At 54.5% G+C, this 18,315-nt stretch overlaps 1 protein-coding gene across 4 annotated transcripts in view; it reads right to left on the bottom strand.

Annotated features, from left to right (window-relative positions):
- The window catches only part of FAR1 (fatty acyl-CoA reductase 1), a 37,704-nt gene extending 23,530 nt beyond the window's left edge, over positions 1-14,174 (bottom strand). For all 4 annotated transcript variants that reach the window (XM_073658990.1, XM_073658991.1, XM_073658992.1 and 1 more), the window contains exon 1: positions 14,029-14,174. The gene's annotated coding sequence lies outside the window, so the exon portion shown is untranslated. The remainder of the gene's footprint in view (positions 1-14,028) is intronic.
- Positions 14,175-18,315: the final 4,141 nt, after the last annotated feature.

Genomic DNA, 18,315 nt, shown 5'->3' with positions numbered 1-18,315 from the left:
ACCACTTCCTCATCTACTCCCAACGGGGGAGGGGAACGTTACATGACTGCAGACGATCCCAGCACAGCTGACCCTGAACCTGCCGCTGTGCAGACAATACATTGCTATACAGTCCCAGCCCTGGACGGCCACCAAGGGAGCCATAGCCAGCTCAGCCAAGGCTTGGGGGCACCACCATCAAACCTGGACAAGTACCGGGGGTGGGGCACCGCCACCAGCCCAAGCCCAGACGAGCACTGGGGGGGCACCACCAAGAGACTCCATCAGTATTCGGGCTGTTATTTGGCACTATACGTCCCATGAATCACCACCACAATCACCGCCAGAGCCGATGCTGGATCCCTCCCAGCTTGGATCATGAATGGTGCAGTGCAGCCGTCCAAAACACTTATGTATCAAGGGTGGAAAACTCTTCATAGTTTCCTATCAGCCCGAGTAACTAAGAGTCTCTGTTATACATGTACTAAACACAAAACATGTCGTGTATTGCCGCCATATTTGTATCAGTCGCAGGAGGAGAACGGTGTATACGACCGTGATATGACATCCCTCGCTCTGCGCCTGTACATAAAGGTGAAGTGATCAGCAGATACCTCGCTATTACCCAACATGGCGGACTGTAAGACCAGAGACCGGCTGCCCCCATACAAGCGCATAACACCTTCCACCCGTGAACAGGATCCTCTGCACAATTTATGGTGTTCGGCTGTGAGCTTTATATCTACTACTAATGTAAGGTTCCTCCAGAGATAAAAGCCCCCGCAATGTCACAGGAGACGGTCAGACACCGCCGGACCCCTGATCAGAAGTCGTAGTTTTTCTTGCCAGCGGATGTCCTGTTCACACACAGCGATCTGCTGCGAGAACAAGCTCTTCACCGGTTATCAGCCGTGTAAAGTTCACCCTAAAGCCTGATCATTAATGGGAAAAAACGCAAAGAGCTTATAAAAACCAGTAGCTCGGACTTACCTCCTATTATAAAGACTTTATCGAGAACGGAGGGATTTTGTGTTTGTTTACTGCTCATTGCTAATGTTATCGGCCACCTCTGCAGTCTATCAGCAGTGGCCAGTCTCCCAGGCAATGAGCACGGTACTTACAAGCTCTTTGCTAAAAAGCTTGTAAAAGCTGCCCTGAAGCTGTCTGATGGAGGATCAATGTCCCTGCTCGGACAGGCCACGGCTCAGCCATAGACGTGGCAGCGATCGGCCCAGGGTCATGCATCGGGTTCAGTCACATCTTTTACACGGCTAAAAAAAATAAACCGAGGATGTGCTGCCGAGGAACGAATTATAACAACAACGATGGCCCTGTCCCCGCACACTCTGCAGCGGCCGACGAGCACCAGGGAACTTGTAATATCATCGATCGGTCCTCAATGTGGGCAGATATCGGCCCGGAAATGGCCCATGTCTGCCGGAGAGGTCTTCATTCCAGGGCCCCTCATATATGCCCCTAATAAAAGGGGTTTCTATAAGATTTGTATCAAGGTTACGGCCTTTTCAGAAGACGATTGCCATGAAGAAATCAATTGATAACCACGGCTACTGCGGCGAGTCCATACAAGATAAGAGAGGAGGCTTATCAGGGTAAACTACTACCTATTGATTAGCGCAAGTCGCCGTGAGAGCAAAGTCATAAAACACTGATAACAAACGCTCCATAAAACACCGCCGATAGGATGGCCAGCCGGAGCAATCTGCCCGGAGAGCGAGGATAAAGGGGCGCGATACACGCTGGCACTGCCACCTCGCTCCGCTATTCACTACATTGCATGGCCGGACCCTCCCCGAGCTCCGAGGACAAGGGGTACTTTGTCTGAATGTAAGACGTGGACAGGAGCCGGGATTTAGAATTGCTCCACATGGAAAAGAAAAAGCCGAGCTGCAATGTCAGACACAACCTATGGTCACGGGTGACTGTTCCTGAAAGATGACAGTCGTGTTCATCTAAAGCTGGACCTTCCCTTTAAAGCTTCACACCACATAACCATAAGGAAAGATACCGTACAGGACACAGCGGCCCCTCCATCATCAGCCATCCAGAGCGCTGTGTGCCCGGGTGCCTCCATTCCCTGGGCACCTATTACATGAATCCAGCCATGTATAATGTGCGGCTCTAATGGGTCAATTACAAGACAACGAGCAAAACAAACAGCAACGGATATCAACAGGCGCTGCCGAGATCGCGGCAAAGCCGGAAAATCAAGGAGGGAGGAGCAGATCGATGAGAAATGATCGCTGCTGGGACCCAACCCATCCCAAGAACGGGGCCCCCAGAGTCCCCTGTGTCTCAAGGTCTCAGCCGTCAGACCACCCCCCCCCCCCCCCCAGGGTTTCAGCCGTCAGACCACTCCCCCACCCCCCAAAAGGGTTTCAGCCGTCAGACCACTCCCCCACCCCCCAAAAGGGTTTCAGCCGTCAGACCACTCCCCCACCCCCAAAAGGGTTTCAGCCGTCAGACCACTCCCCCACCCCCCAAAGGGTTTCAGCCGTCAGACCACTCCCCCACCCCCCAAAGGGTTTCAGCCGTCAGACCACTCCCCACCCCCCAAAGGGTTTCAGCCGTCAGACCACTCCCCCACCCCCCAAAGGGTTTCAGCCGTCAGACCACTCCCCACCCCCCAAAGGGTTTCAGCCATCAGACCACTCCCACCCCCAGGGTTTCAGCCATCAGACCACTCCCACCCCCGGGTTTCAGCCATCAGACCACTCCCACCCCCGGGTTTCAGCCATCAGACCACTCCCACCCCCGGTTTCAGCCGTCAGACCACTCCCACCCCCGGGTTTCAGCCGTCAGACCACTCCCACCCCCGGGTTTCAGCCGTCAGACCACTCACCCCCCCTGGGTTTCAGCCGTCAGACCACTCACCCCCCCTGGGTTTCAGCCGTCAGACACTCCCCCCCCCCAGGGTTTCATTCAGCCGTCAGACCACTCCCCCCCCCAGGGTTTCATTCAGCCGTCAGACCACTCCCCCCCTGGGTTTCAGCCGTCAGACCACTCACCCCCCCCCCCTGGGTTTCAGCCGTCAGACCACTCCCCCCCCCCCCCCCCCCCTGGGTTTCAGCCGTCAGACCACTCCCCCCCCTGGGTTTCAGCCGTCAGACCACTCCCCTTCCCTCTCTGGTCTCATTCATCAAACCCAACCCCCAGGGTCTTAGTCCGACCCCCAGTGAGCTTTGTGGGCCATATTTTCACCATAGTCAGATTTCTATATAAGGCTCAAAATCCACTGCCGACAGGTACAGCCAAATGGTAGAACGATACCTGCCAACAGCCACCACTAGGGGGAGCTCAGTGTACACCGCTATTTCAACGTAGATCAGTATGCACAGAGTTCCTCGGCTCCATCTAGTGACTGCTGCAGAAAGATCAGAATTTATTCCATATCAATGTGGACGATCTGGAGCCCTGTCTTAGAAAATTGGGGCTCCAACCCCTCACGAGGCATAAGTAATAACCAGGGATAATGCACTGCTCATATAGGAGGGTTAAAAACGAATAGCTAGAAATACTGATCATTACTAAGTCATGCAATGTAAACCACGAACATCACACGACACATGGGGTCATATTTACCTGCTCCCCCATCACATATTGCATTGTAGAGCAAAGTCTATACCATGGGCGGCAGACATGATGCAGATCACACAGGGGGACATCACAACGGAGGTCAATGGACCCGATCATACTGCGGGGTCCTCTCAGGTAAAGCCTGTTCACACGGACAGATTATCTGCCATTCTGTGGCTGCTCATGGTGACAAGGGATTCCTGCAGGGCAAGCGTCCTACAAGGGATCTCCATAAACCGGCCCAGAGCCATCACAAGTATCTCACTGCTTTTGCTAGTGGCCCAAATCAGACAACAGAGTAAAACTGAACCGTTAAGGCTCCATAAACGGATCACAAGGCCCTCCGGTGCCCCGCAGCCGCCTCTGCCGCCCCGCAGCCGCCTCTGCCGGGTGTGGAGCAGAGTTTGCAACACTGAAAACATCCACAGTATTATTAGAGAATGACCCAAAAAAAAGAGTCAGGTGCGGGCGTCACATTTCAGCCTCCACCAGTCACCTGGCTCCTAGGATCTGACGCTCCAGACGTAAGAGGAATAGGAGCAGTTGCCATAGCAACCAGGGAATAATGCAGGAATCTAATCAGTTGCTATAGGCAACCACCCTATTCTCCTCTCCAGTACAGTTTTCATAAATCTCCCTCAAAACGACATCTTTCCTCCCCAGTCCACAAGTAAATCAATATGGGCAGATATTACCTCCTCCAGGGATAGCGGTAACTACAACGCCAGTGTTTTGGATGACGGCGTAGGATGTTGTTACCACGATCAGCACCGGGCGCCGTCCACCAGAGCGTCACCATCGAACATATAAAAGACACTCGGCCGCTCCTACGTCACCGCTCTGCCGCAGGTTTTAGGCAGCGCTACAGATGTCGTACAACATCAGCCAATGCAAACATCAAAAAAAGGGGCGAGACGCCTTTAAGGTGATCGTCCTCCGGAGACGCCCGCCTGGGGACAGCTCTGCACCGCCATATAGTGGAGGACGTCCATTGTTGTCAGCGGAGAACAACAGTGGGTGAGGGAAATAGGAGACGAGCTATGTGGTCAGATCAATATCACAGGGTAAATACAGCTCTGGATCATTTACAGCAAGTCGGAGGATTTTCCCACTTAAAAAAAAACATTTATTACATGTGCACAGGATGAAGCAGGGCGATAGTGTTCAAACATCTGCCATAAGTGAACAAGGCAGAAGACAAAGGGGTCATCAGCACTGGGCACCCCCAGGTCCGGCACCCCCCAGGTCCGGCATAGTGTTAGATAAGTGGGTTGTATCCAAGGAGATTAGTGGTTTGGGTAATTTCAGCGGGGCTGGTTTTTCTACTGAAACAAGGAACCACTGTCCTGTGTCAGGCAGAGGGCGACTACATGACTATCTTTGAGGGGTCTTCAGTGCCAGTCACTTCCACATTGAGACGTGCGGGGGGCAGATAACCTGGCGTCTGCACATACCCGCACCGCAGCCAGGTATCGGCACATGTCCTGATGGACGCCTGACCATCTTTCCCACCTCCTAGCAGGTAACCGGTAATCTGCGCTGTTCCTGACGCACAGAACAAACTCTTAAAACCTCCTGAAGGGGGACGTCTTTCTCATTTCTGTTAGGGTCAGATACCAAAAATTCATTGAAAAAAAGGGGTTACAAGTTTTTGCCGCTGTCTTAGACCGGAACACCATTAAACAAAAAAAATACAAAAGGGACTTTTCCCAGATGGGCAAAGTTGGTTATGACATACTGCAATGGGTATACTAGACCATGAAAAAAAAAAAAAGGAAAATGGTGTCTACCCGGAAGGTAAGCGCCTGGCACACGGCAGTCCCCGTACTGGCAGTTTGGCGGCTTCTCCACACAACGGGATTAATACCAGGGCGGAGGAGCACGAGTATGCCACGCTCCTCGCCATTTACATATGCTTCATTGCTGGTGGCGAGGAATAAAGCCGATAAGGAGATTTAAGGACTGAAGTTACAGGTTGGATGGGATTGTGTAATTCCTGGAAAGCAGAGGTAACACGGGCCGTGGCTGCGGGCCACGACATAATGCTACATACAGAACCGTAGGGAACAGGAGTTTCCGGAAAGTTTGCATTCAGCAGAGATAAGACGTTCACCAGCGAAAGAGAAACACAAGGCGATTCACGAAATAACGACGCTGGGAACTTCCCGGAGGTAAATGGCAGAAGCACTGGGGTCTTTCCAGCTTTATTTTTGATGGTTTTCACATCTTACAATGTTCATGAATTCATTAGGCTATGTCATTACAATGAATGGACGACGGCTGCTCCCTGTGCCGCGGGCTTATGGGAGAGTGCAGAGAAGATCCGTGAATGATCCTGAGAGTTATGGGGAAACAAAAGGTTCTCCGACAGCACTAATCAGGAAGAGATGGGTATATGTCACCATGTTCAACTGGGGGAGCCCTTTAAAGGGATATTCCAGTTAGGATAGGTGATAACTTCTGTCAGTGGGGGTCCGACCACTGCGCCCTGCACTGACTGCCAGGATGGGGCACTCAGCAGTTCACATGTTCACCCGCTGCTTCGCTCATTCCCTATGGGACTGCTGGAGAAAGGCAAATGCAGTGCCAAGACAGTCCCATAGACAAGTAATGGAGCGGAAGTCGGGGGGTATGCGCAGTGCTGATCCATCCCCATAGACAAGTAATGGAGCAGAGGTCGGGGGGTATGCGCAGCGCTGATCCATTCCCATAGACAAGTAATGGAGCGGAGGTCGGGGGGTATGTGCAGCGCTGATCCATCCCCATAGACAAGTAATGGAGCGGAGGTCGGGGGGTATGTGCAGCGCTGATCCATTCCCATAGACAAGTAATGGAGCGGAGGTCGGGGGGTATGTGCAGCGCTGATCCATCCCCATAGACAAGTAATGGAGCGGAGGTCGGGGGGTATGTGCAGCGCTGATCCATCCCCATAGACAAGTAATGGAGCGGAGGTCGGGGGGGGTATGTGCAGCGCTGATCCATCCCCATAGACAAGTAATGGAGCGGAGGTCGGGGGGGGTATGTGCAGCGCTGATCCATCCCCATAGACAAGTAATGGAGCGGAGGTCGGGGGGGTATGTGCAGCGCTGATCCATTCCCATAGACAAGTAATGGAGCGGAAGTCGGGTGGTATGTGCAGAGCTGATCCATCCCCATAGACAAGTAATGGAGCGGAGGTCGGGGGGGTATGTGCAGCGCTGATCCATTTCCATAGACAAGCAATGGAGCGGAAGTCGGGTGGTATGTGCAGCGCTGATCCATTCCCATAGACAAGTAATGGAGCGGAAGTCTGGTGGTATGTGCAGCGCTGATCCATCCCCATAGACAAGTAATGGAGCGGAGGTCGGGGGGGGTATGTGCAGCGCTGATCCATCCCCATAGACAAGTAATGGAGCGGAGGTCGGGGGGGGGGGGGGTATGTGCAGCGCTGATCCATTCCCATAGACAAGTAATGGAGCGGAAGTCGGGTGGTATGTGCAGCGCTGATCCATTCCCATAGACAAGTAATGGAGCGGAGGTCGGGGGGTATGCGCAGCGCTGATCCATCCCCATAGACAAGTAATGGAGTGGAGGTCGGGGGGTATGTGCAGCGCTGATCCATCCCCATAGACAAGTAATGGAGCGGAAGTCTGGTGGTATGTGCAGCGCTGATCCATCCCCATAGACAAGTAATGGAGCGGAGGTCGGGGGGGGTATGTGCAGCGCTGATCCATCCCCATAGACAAGTAATGGAGCGGAGGTCGGGGGGGGGGTATGTGCAGCGCTGATCCATTCCCATAGACAAGTAATGGAGCGGAAGTCGGGTGGTATGTGCAGCGCTGATCCATCCCCATAGACAAGTAATGGAGCGGAGGTCGGGGGGGGGGGGGTATGTGCAGCGCTGATCCATTCCCATAGACAAGTAATGGAGCGGAAGTCGGGTGGTATGTGCAGCGCTGATCCATTCCCATAGACAAGTAATGGAGCGGAGGTCGGGGGGTATGCGCAGCGCTGATCCATCCCCATAGACAAGTAATGGAGTGGAGGTCGGGGGGTATGTGCAGCGCTGATCCATCCCCATAGACAAGTAATGGAGCGGAAGTCTGGTGGTATGTGCAGCGCTGATCCATCCCCATAGACAAGTAATGGAGCGGAGGTCGGGGGGGGTATGTGCAGCGCTGATCCATCCCCATAGACAAGTAATGGAGCGGAGGTCGGGGGGGGGGTATGTGCAGCGCTGATCCATTCCCATAGACAAGTAATGGAGCGGAAGTCGGGTGGTATGTGCAGCGCTGATCCATTCCCATAGACAAGTAATGGAGCGGAGGTCGGGGGGTATGCGCAGCGCTGATCCATCCCCATAGACAAGTAATGGAGCGGAGGTCGGGGGGTATGTGCAGCGCTGATCCATCCCCATAGACAAGTAATGGAGCGGAGGTCGGGGGGTATGTGCAGCGCTGATCCATCCCCATAGACAAGTAATGGAGCGGAGGTCGGGGGGTATGTGCAGCGCTGATCCATCCCCATAGACAAGTAATGGAGCGGAGGTCGGGGGGTATGTGCAGCGCTGATCCATTCCCATAGACAAGTAATGGAGCGGAGGTCGGGGGGTATGCGCAGCGCTGATCCATCCCCATAGACAAGGAATGGAGCGGAGGTATGTGCAGCGCTGATCTATTCCAACGGGGATGAAAAAAAAAAAAAGTACAAAAGTACCCGTCCTGGTGAGTGGAGCGGATCCCTGCGGTTGAACACTCACAGATCAATAAGTAGTCACCTATCTTGTGGATAAGCTCTTACACCTGGAGGACCTGGTCAGATACAACATGATGGCAGGAAGCTGCAGGATACAAAGATTCGGCTTCCCATGTGCAGGCGTCAAACCCTTTCCCAGGGGGGCTCACAATCAGTCTTGTGACTAGAGGGGCTCAGGCCCGATAATTACACTTTGGTGATAATGTACAATTAAAAAGCTGAGTCTCAATGTGGATATAAAGATAGATATATACATACATATGTCCATGTGTCCTCTGCTCAGATACGGCAAGTGATGGATTGGAGGAGTACCACGTGACTGACAGACAGGTTGGGCTGTAGCCACGGGAACACAAAAGGTCTGCATGGGAGCTGTATACACAAAATAGTAGGTTTTTCTTCAATACGATTTGCAACATTGCTTCCTGTTACACGTACAGGCGCAGCAAGAAAGGACGTTGGTGGCACAAGGGTTCACACGCTTTATTTACAGCAGATCTTTACTTTCATTGCAAATACGATCGGCGCTGAAGAGCCCTCGATGAGGCGTACGCCGATGGAGCGAGAAACAAAAACATGGCGAGGTCAGCAAGAATGAAATTAATGTCACATCTGCAGCGGGCGAGAGGATGACAAAGCAGCACAAACGTCTGAGCGCTTGGCTCCTGCCCGGGCACTGCCCGAGGGGAAAGCCGAACAGTGGGAATTGGGAGGATTAAAGCCAAATGCCCAAAAACTAACACCCCGGGGATAACACAGAAGTGAGGAACAAACATACAAAACCATGTGAGGTTTCATGAAGTGCCAAGAGAAAGGGCGGATACTGGTGCCATGGCTCTGGGGTGTCCTGCCAGATACAACGTCACTGTGCAGATTCCCACAGCAGAGCTGCACTTAATGCGATAGTCTGCAGCCTGCGGCTGCCCTGCTCCTGAGCAGCTACAACTCCCAGCATTGCCACCTGGAGCTCCAGCATGTGCAGTAACACAGGTATGTAGTGACTGCAGCAGCGGTACGGCAGAGATCAGACAGGACTTTCCCCTACTGGAGGGAGTAAGACAGGTCAGAGCCCCCCCAGCTTCAGGGGCTCCGGGCTAGACCTGGATAGGTGGCGCCTGTCACAGGATCACCAAGGTATCACAGCTTCTAGGGACGCGAACAGATGCACAAAGGAATAAACACTGACTGCGAGAATTACAAGGCATCGATGCTTTTGGCTGTGTTCACACACTATCATGAAGGCATTACAATCGGCCACGCCATAGGTGAAGTCTGTACCCTGCAACGGTAACCTACTGCGCAGGAGAGAGGGGAAAACATTTCAGCTGCAATATGTGAAAGCAGCCTTAAAGGGGCTGTCATCGATAGATCATAGAATGGTAGAGGTGGAAGGGACCTCCTGGGTCCTAGTGTCCAACCCCCTGCTCAAAGCAGGATTCACTAGATCATCTCAGACAGATGTCTGTCCAGCCTCGGTTTCCATTGAAGGAGAACTCACCACCTCTCGTGGCCGCCTGTTCCTCTCATTGATCTCCTCACTGTCAAAAAGATTTTTCTAATATCTAATCTGTCTCCTCCCATTCTGTTTCCTCCCATTGCTTCTAGTCTTTCCTTGTGCAAATGAGAATAAGGATGATCCCTCTACAATGTGACAGCCCTTGAGATTTGTAGACGGCTATTAAGTCTCCTCTCAGTCTTCTTTTTTACAAGCTAAACATTCCCAAATCCTGTAACCGTTCCTCATAGGACATGGTTTGCAGACCGGTCACCATTCTGGTCGCTCTGAACTTGCTCCAGTTTCTTCATGTCTTTTTTAAAATGTGGCGCCCAAAACTGGACGCAGTATTCCAGATGAGGTCTGACCAAAGAGGAGTAAAGACCGATAATGACTTCACGTGATCTAGACTGTATGCTTCTGTTAATGCAGCCCAGAATTGTATTTGCCTTTTTTGCTGCAGCATCACACTGTTGACTCCTGTGCAGCCTGTGATCTATTAGTATACCTAAGTCTTTTTCACAAGTGCTGTTGCTTAGCTCTATTCCTGACATTTTGTAGATGCTTTTTTCATTTTTATTGCCCAGATGTAGGACTTTGCATTTCTCCCTGTTATAAACCATTCTCTGTTAGTTGCTGCCCGCTGCTCCAGTTTATTTAGGTCTTATTTGAATCCTCTCTCTCTTCTCTAGTATTAGCTATCCCTCCGAGCTTTGTGTCATCAGCAAATTGAATGAGTTTACCCTCAATTCCTTCATCTAAATCATTGAGATTTAGATGATACACCGGGTAGATCTGATCGCCGGGAATAAACTGGACAAACGTGCCAGTACGTGTGGTGACATGACATCATACATGTGCGTCAAGGACGATCATGTGATTGCACAGAGGTGACATCACAAGTCGTTGTCCTTCAGATAATAGCCAACACGTGCACGGTGCACCGAGGTGCAGGCAGCCACACAAGGCTCTTATGGGGGGCGCCCTGACTGCTCTACCATAATGCACCGCAGCACGTGGCAGGCGACGGAATCACATCGCTCTAGTGACAGATTAACAGCCTGTTTTAGCCACCTAACCCCGGTCTGTGGCAGACGGAGGACGCGTTATTTTATTTTTCGTCTTCCAGGATCAGCCCATCGCAGCGCAGTAATGTCTGGATTACAACTCTGCCCCGATCAAGTGAAGGCAGCTGCAATACCCCACGCAACCCATGGTCAAGAGTGGCGCTGGTTCTGAAAGCAGCCACGTCCTTTAAGATCAGATTTACATGTGTGAGCAGCGCACGGACCGGCCACAGGTCTCCTGTATATGCAGCCGATGAGTTCAGGTCAGGAGACTGCGGTGCAAAGACGCATGTGTGAACCCGGCCCAGTACAGCTCAGCAGTGACACTTGCGCTGCCCGGGTCCGGCACTAGCCTGGTCCTCCACTAGGCCCAGCAGGTAAGACGCCCGTTGTAATGTCATGGGGTATCGTAAAAGACGGGTGCAGAAACTAAGAATGAACTGAATGCCGGACAAGGGCGGTGAGAACCGGATTGCTATACATTGCTTTCTACCCTGGACAATCCCTTTAAGGGGGTACTCCGGACTCTAAGGACAGGAACCTGAGCGACGGATGAAGGCTGCACTGCGGGTCATCACAGCTGATCGCGCCGTCCAAGCACTGAAGAAAGGCGAGTGCAACGCTACAACCTTCCCCGGAGTGACGGGAGGCCTGACCGCTGCCTCCTCCACTCAGGATCTATGGGTCTGATAGAGATGAGAGGGGGGCAGCCATTGCTGCTCGACCACCGATCCGTTCAATCCTGGAGGATCTAGGAGGTCGCAGCCATCACACATGTATCATCCAGCCTGAAAATTAAATCCATTTTCTTACAGCGCCTCCCCTGTCTTCAGGCAATGCCCGGTACTGCAGCTAATCTTCACTCACTCAATAAGGAGTTATAAAGATCAAACACACCCCGCAACAGTTTATAAAAAAACTAAAAACAAACCCCTAATTGTACAGACCCCCAGGAGTCTGTGGTTACATCTACCATCTACTACACAGAGCTTCTGCCCCCGGCGACACCATGTATAGGGGGAGGTTATGGCGGCCGGATAACGTGTCCTCGGGCCGGTCTATAAAAGCACAGAAGACTATATAAGCCTCATAAATGCAGAAGTGTTCACTCACAAAGGTCCTGTCACCACAACTCCCAGCATGCGGAACTACTACTCACAGAACCCTGGAGGAGGGGGACGGGGAAAGAGGGGGGATCAGGAGAGGGGACAGGGGGGGGGGGGATCAGGAGAGGGGACAGGGGGGGGGGGGGATCAGGAGAGGGGACAGGGGGGATCAGGAGAGGGGACAGGGGGGATCAGGAGAGGGGACAGGGGGGATCAGGAGAGGGGACAGGGGGGATCAGGAGAGGGGACAGGGGGGATCAGGAGAGGGGACAGGGGGGATCAGGAGAGGGGACAGGGGGGATCAGGAGAGGGGACAGGGGGGATCAGGAGAGGGGACAGGGGGGATCAGGAGAGGGGACAGGGGGGATCAGGAGAGGGGACAGTAGGAGGGAGAATGGGGGGGTGACAGGGATCAGGAGAGGGGACGGTAGGAGGGAGAATGGGGGGGACAGGAGAGGGGACGGTAGGAGGGACAGGAGAGGGGACGGTAGGAGGGACGGTAGGAGGGACACTGGGGGGGGGACAGGAGAGGGGACAGGGGGGATCAGGAGAGGGGACGGTAGGAGGGAGAATGGGGGGGTGACAGGGGTCAGGAGAGGGGACGGTAGGAGGGACAATGGGGGGGGGGGGACAGGAGAGGGGACGGGGGGGACAGGAGAGGGGACGGGGACGGGGCAGGAGAGGGGACGGCAGGAGGGACAGGAGAGGGGACGGCAGGAGGGACAGGAGAGGGGACGGCAGGAGGGACAGGAGAGGGGACGGCAGGAGGGACAGGAGAGGGGACGGCAGGAGGGACAGGAGAGGGGACGGCAGGAGGGACAGGAGAGGGGACGGCAGGAGGGACAGTTGAGGGGACGGCAGGAGGGACAGGAGAGGGGACGGCAGGAGGGACAGGAGAGGGGACGGCAGGAGGGACAGGAGAGGGGACGGCAGGAGGGACAGGAGAGGGGACGGCAGGAGGGACAGGAGAGGGGACGGCAGGAGGGACAGGAGAGGGGACGGCAGGAGGGACAGGAGAGGGGACGGCAGGAGGGACAGGAGAGGGGACGGCAGGAGGGACACTGGGGGGGGGGCAGGAGAGGGGACGGTAGGAGGGACACTGGGGGGGGGGGGCAGGAGAGGGGACGGTAGGAGGGACACTGGGGGGGGGGCAGGAGAGGGGACGGTAGGAGGGACACTGGGGGGGGACAGGAGAGGGGACGGTAGGAGGGACAGGAGAGGGGACGGTAGGAGGGACACTGGGGGGGGGACAGGAGAGGGGACGTAGGAGGGACACTGGGGGGGGGGGGACAGGAGAGGGGACGTAGGAGGGACACTGGGGGGGGGGGGACAGGAGAGGGGACGGTAGGAGGGACACTGGGGGGGGGGGGGGACAGGAGACGGGACGGTGGGAGGGACACTGGGGGGTGGGGGACAGGAGAGGGGACGGTAGGAGGGACACTGGGGGGGGGGGGGACAGGAGAGGGGACGGTAGGAGGGACACTGGGGGGGGGGGGGGGGGGGACAGGAGAGGGGACGGTAGGAGGGAGACAGGGGGGGCCCAGGAGAGCAAGTCCTACAGAAGCGGGAGGGGCCTAGGAAATGATTGACAGGAAGGATGAGTGCCCGGGGGCACAAAGTTGTGACCCACAGAGCTGGAGAGGTCACACGGTAACGGACACCGGTGACCTCAGGTCCCTGACAACCGACCCCAAACCAGCCTAACAACTTATTAAAGGGGCGCTCTATAGTAAGAGGGCCATTCTATAGCCCATGGGGTGAGTGATCTGACAACCTGCCTCCTCTACCATCAGGGTAGACATTGGGGTTGTCAGCCAGCTTCCCCAGCAGAAGACACATTCTATAAGTAGAAGAAAGGGTTAATACCTGGGAGCTGTGTGGGGAATGGACCTGCCCTTTAAGGGGGTGACCACAGCCGGGGGCAGAGCACCCAGGCCGGGCACGGCACAGCAGCTGCACGTTCTGTGGCAGCACACGTGACCTGCGCCCACTCTGAGGGGCAGCACACCCGCCCCGACCCCCTCTGCCCCCCGCTCCCCGCAGACCACGTTACCTCAGCGCGGCGCCGGCAGCAGTTCTCCCTCTTCTTGCCTCGCCTCAACTGACGCCCCAGCCTTCAGGCCGCGCCGACCGAACACTCCCTCAGCCGGCGGCCACGCCCAGCTCTGCGCTGAATGGACGAACGCTCGTGACGTCATGGAACAGGCAAGAAAACTCCGCCCTGTGATTGGATGATCTACTGGTACATGAAGGAGTGGACCACACCCATCCGTTACCGGGGGGGGGGGGAGCCGGGCGGGAGACAACGTAGAATGCTGGGTAATGGGAGGATGAATGATGAGGAGTCGGGACGGGGACGAAGGAGCGAAGGATTATGGGATGGTTGCCTCGGCAACGGCATCAAGAGCAGCCACCTAGCGGGAGGATTGTGTCCTCAGATAACTATGGTGAGCGGGAGATGATGGGAGTCACTGCTGTCACGGAGCAGCGTGCAGGAAATAACGGACTATAACACAGAGCGACCGCTCGTTACCCATAACCAACCCACGTTACCCAGGGCGACCCGTTACTGATAGCGACCCCCTCATTAACCCATAGCGACCCCACGTTACACCTCATTAACCCATAACGAGCCCACTCTACCCTATAACACCCCCACGTTACCCCATAGCGCCCCCTATTTTCCCCATAGCGCCCCCTCGTTTCCCCATAGCGACCCCTCGTTTCCCCATGGGTTGGCAAGAAAGTATTCTGCGTGCACTTAACCCTTCAGCCATGATCAGATTTGCTGCCCATCGGAAAGTTTGGGGCTTATTCAACTTTGCACAAAGTGCATCAGGATATTTTGTTGGCGTCCCCAGGTAGATTAGGAGCAGGCTGCTTGTGATCACCAAGGATGAGGACTGTGTGACCACTGTAACCCCCTAACCCTAAAAAAGAAGGTGTAGTGACAGACCCCAAAATATACATGGAGGACAGGTAGAGAGTGACAGACCCCATACTAGACATGGAGGACAGGTAGAGAGTGACAGACCCCAAAATATACATGGAGGACAGGTAGAGAGTGACAGACCCCACACTACACATAGAGGACAGGTAGAGAGTGACAGACCCCATACTAGACATGGAGGACAGGTAGAGAGTGACAGACCCCAAAATATACATGGAGGACAGGTAGAGAGTGGCAGACCCCGCACTACACATAGAGGACAGGTAGAGAGTGACAGACCCCGCACTACACATGGAGGACAGGTAGAGAGTGACAGACCCCGCACTACACATAGAGGACAGGTAGAGAGTGGCAGACCCCGCACTACACATAGAGGACTGGTAGAGAGTGGCAGACCCCGCACTACACATAGAGGACAGGTAGAGAGTGACAGACCCCGCACTACACATGGAGGACAGGTAGAGAGTGACAGACCCCGCACTACACATGGAGGACAGGTAGAGAGTGACAGACCCCACACTACACATAGAGGACAGGTAGAGAGTGGCAGACCCCGCACTACACATAGAGGACAGGTAGAGAGTGGCAGACCCCGCACTACACATAGAGGACAGGTAGAGAGTGACAGACCCCACACTACACATAGAGGACAGGTAGAGAGTGACAGACCCCACACTACACATAGAGGACAGGTAGAGAGTGACAGACCCCACACTACACATAGAGGACAGGTAGAGAGTGGCAGACCCCGCACTACACATAGAGGACAGGTAGAGAGTGGCAGACCCCGCACTACACATAGAGGACAGGTAGAGAGTGGCAGACCCCGCACTACACATAGAGGACAGGTAGAGAGTGACAGACCCCACACTACACATAGAGGACAGGTAGAGAGTGACAGACCCTGCACTACACATAGAGGACAGGTAGAGAGTGACACACCCCACACTACACATAGAGGACAGGTAGAGAGTGACAGACCCCACACTACACATAGAGGACAGGTAGAGAGTGGCAGACCCCGCACTACACATAGAGGACAGGTAGAGAGTGGCAGACCCCGCACTACACATGGAGGACAGGTAGAGAGTGACAGACCCCCCACTACACATAGAGGACAGGTAGAGAGTGACAGACCCCACACTACACATAGAGGACAGGTAGAGAGTGGCAGACCCCGCACTACACATAGAGGACAGGTAGAGAGTGGCAGACCCCGCACTACACATAGAGAATAGGTAGAGAGTGGCAGACCCCGCACTACACATAGAGGACAGGTAGAGAGTGACAGACCCCACACTACACATAGAGGACAGGTAGAGAGTGACAGACCCCACACTACACATAGAGGACAGGTAGAGAGTGACAGACCCCACACTACACATAGAGGACAGGTAGAGAGTAGCAGACCCCGCACTACACATAGAGGACAGGTAGAGAGTGGCAGACCCCGCACTACACATAGAGGACAGGTAGAGAGTGGCAGACCCCGCACTACACATAGAGGACAGGTAGAGAGTGACAGACCCCACACTACACATAGAGGACAGGTAGAGAGTGACAGACCCCGCACTACACATAGAGGACAGGTAGAGAGTGGCAGACCCCGCACTACACATAGAGGACAGGTAGAGAGTGGCAGACCCCGCACTACACATGGAGGACAGGTAGAGAGTGACAGACCCTGCACTACACATGGAGGACAGGTAGAGAGTGACAGACCCCGCACTACACATGGAGGACAGGTAGAGAGTGACAGACCCTGCAATACACATGGAGGACAGGTAGAGAGTGACAGACCCCGCACTACACATGGAGGACAGGTAGAGAGTGACAGACTGCACTGCACATAGAGGACAGGTAGAGAGTGACAGACCCCACACTACACATGGAGGACAGGTAGAGAGTGGCAGACCCCGCACTACACATGGAGGACAGGTAGAGAGTGACAGACCCCACACTACACATGGAGGACAGGTAGAGAGTGGCAGACCCCACACTACACATGGAGGACAGGTAGAGAGTGACAGACCCCACACTACACATGGAGGACAGGTAGAGAGTGACAGACCCCACACTACACATGGAGGACAGGTAGAGAGTGACAGACCCCACACTACACATGGAGGACAGGTAGAGAGTGACAGACCCCGCACTACACATGGAGGACAGGTAGAGAGTGACAGACCCCACACTACACATGGAGGACAGGTAGAGAGTGACAGACCCCGCACTACACATAGAGGACAGGTAGAGAGTGGCAGACCCCGCACTACACATGGAGGACAGGTAGAGAGTGACAGACCCCGCACTACACATAGAGGACAGGTAGAGAGTGACAGACCCCACACTACACATGGAGGACAGGTAGAGAGTGGCAGACCCCACACTACACATGGAGGACAGGTAGAGAGTGACAGACCACCCCACACTACACATGGAGGACAGGTAGAGAGTGACAGACCCCGCACTACACATGGAGGACAGGTAGAGAGTGACAGACCCCACACTACACATGGAGGACAGGTAGAGAGTGACAGACCCCACACTACACATGGAGGACAGGTAGAGAGTGACAGACCCCACACTACACATGGAGGACAGGTAGAGAGTGACAGACCCCGCACTACACATAGAGGACAGGTAGAGAGTGGCAGACCCCACACTACACATGGAGGACAGGTAGAGAGTGACAGACCCCGCACTACACATAGAGGACAGGTAGAGAGTGGCAGACCCCATACTATACATGGAGGACAGGGAGAGAGTGACAGACCCCGCACTACACATAGAGGACAGGGAGAGAGTGACAGACCCCACACTACACATGGAGGACAGGTAGAGAGTGACAGACCCCACACTACACATAGAGGACAGGTAGAGAGTGACAGACTCTGCACTACACATGGAGGATAGGTAGAAAGTGACAGATCCCACAGTACACATAAAGGACAAGTAGAGAGTGACAGACCCCGCACTACACATGGAGGACAGGGAGAGAGTGACAGACCCCGCACTACACATGGAGGACGGAGAGAGTGACAGACCCCGCACTACACATGGAGGACAGGTAGAGAGTGACAGACCCCTCACTACACATAGAGGACAGGTAGAGAGTGACAGACCCCACACTACACATGGAGGACAGGTAGAGAGTGACAGACCCCACACTACACATGTAGGACAGGTAGAGAGTGACAGACCCCACACTACACATGTAGGACAGGTAGAGAGTGACAGACCCCACACTACACATGGAGGACAGGTAGAGAGTGACAGACCCCACACTACACATGGAGGACAGGTAGAGAGTGACAGACCCCACACTACACATGGAGGACAGGTAGAGAGTGACAGACCCCACACTACACATGGAGGACAGGTAGAGAG

Source organism: Phyllobates terribilis, unplaced genomic scaffold (assembly GCF_046119375.1).
Source record: "Phyllobates terribilis strain yellow unplaced genomic scaffold, ASM4611937v1 Scaffold_13__5_contigs__length_258822181, whole genome shotgun sequence".
Taxonomy (NCBI): Eukaryota; Metazoa; Chordata; class Amphibia; order Anura; family Dendrobatidae; genus Phyllobates; species Phyllobates terribilis.
This window is presented reverse-complemented; position numbering and strand designations above follow the sequence as displayed.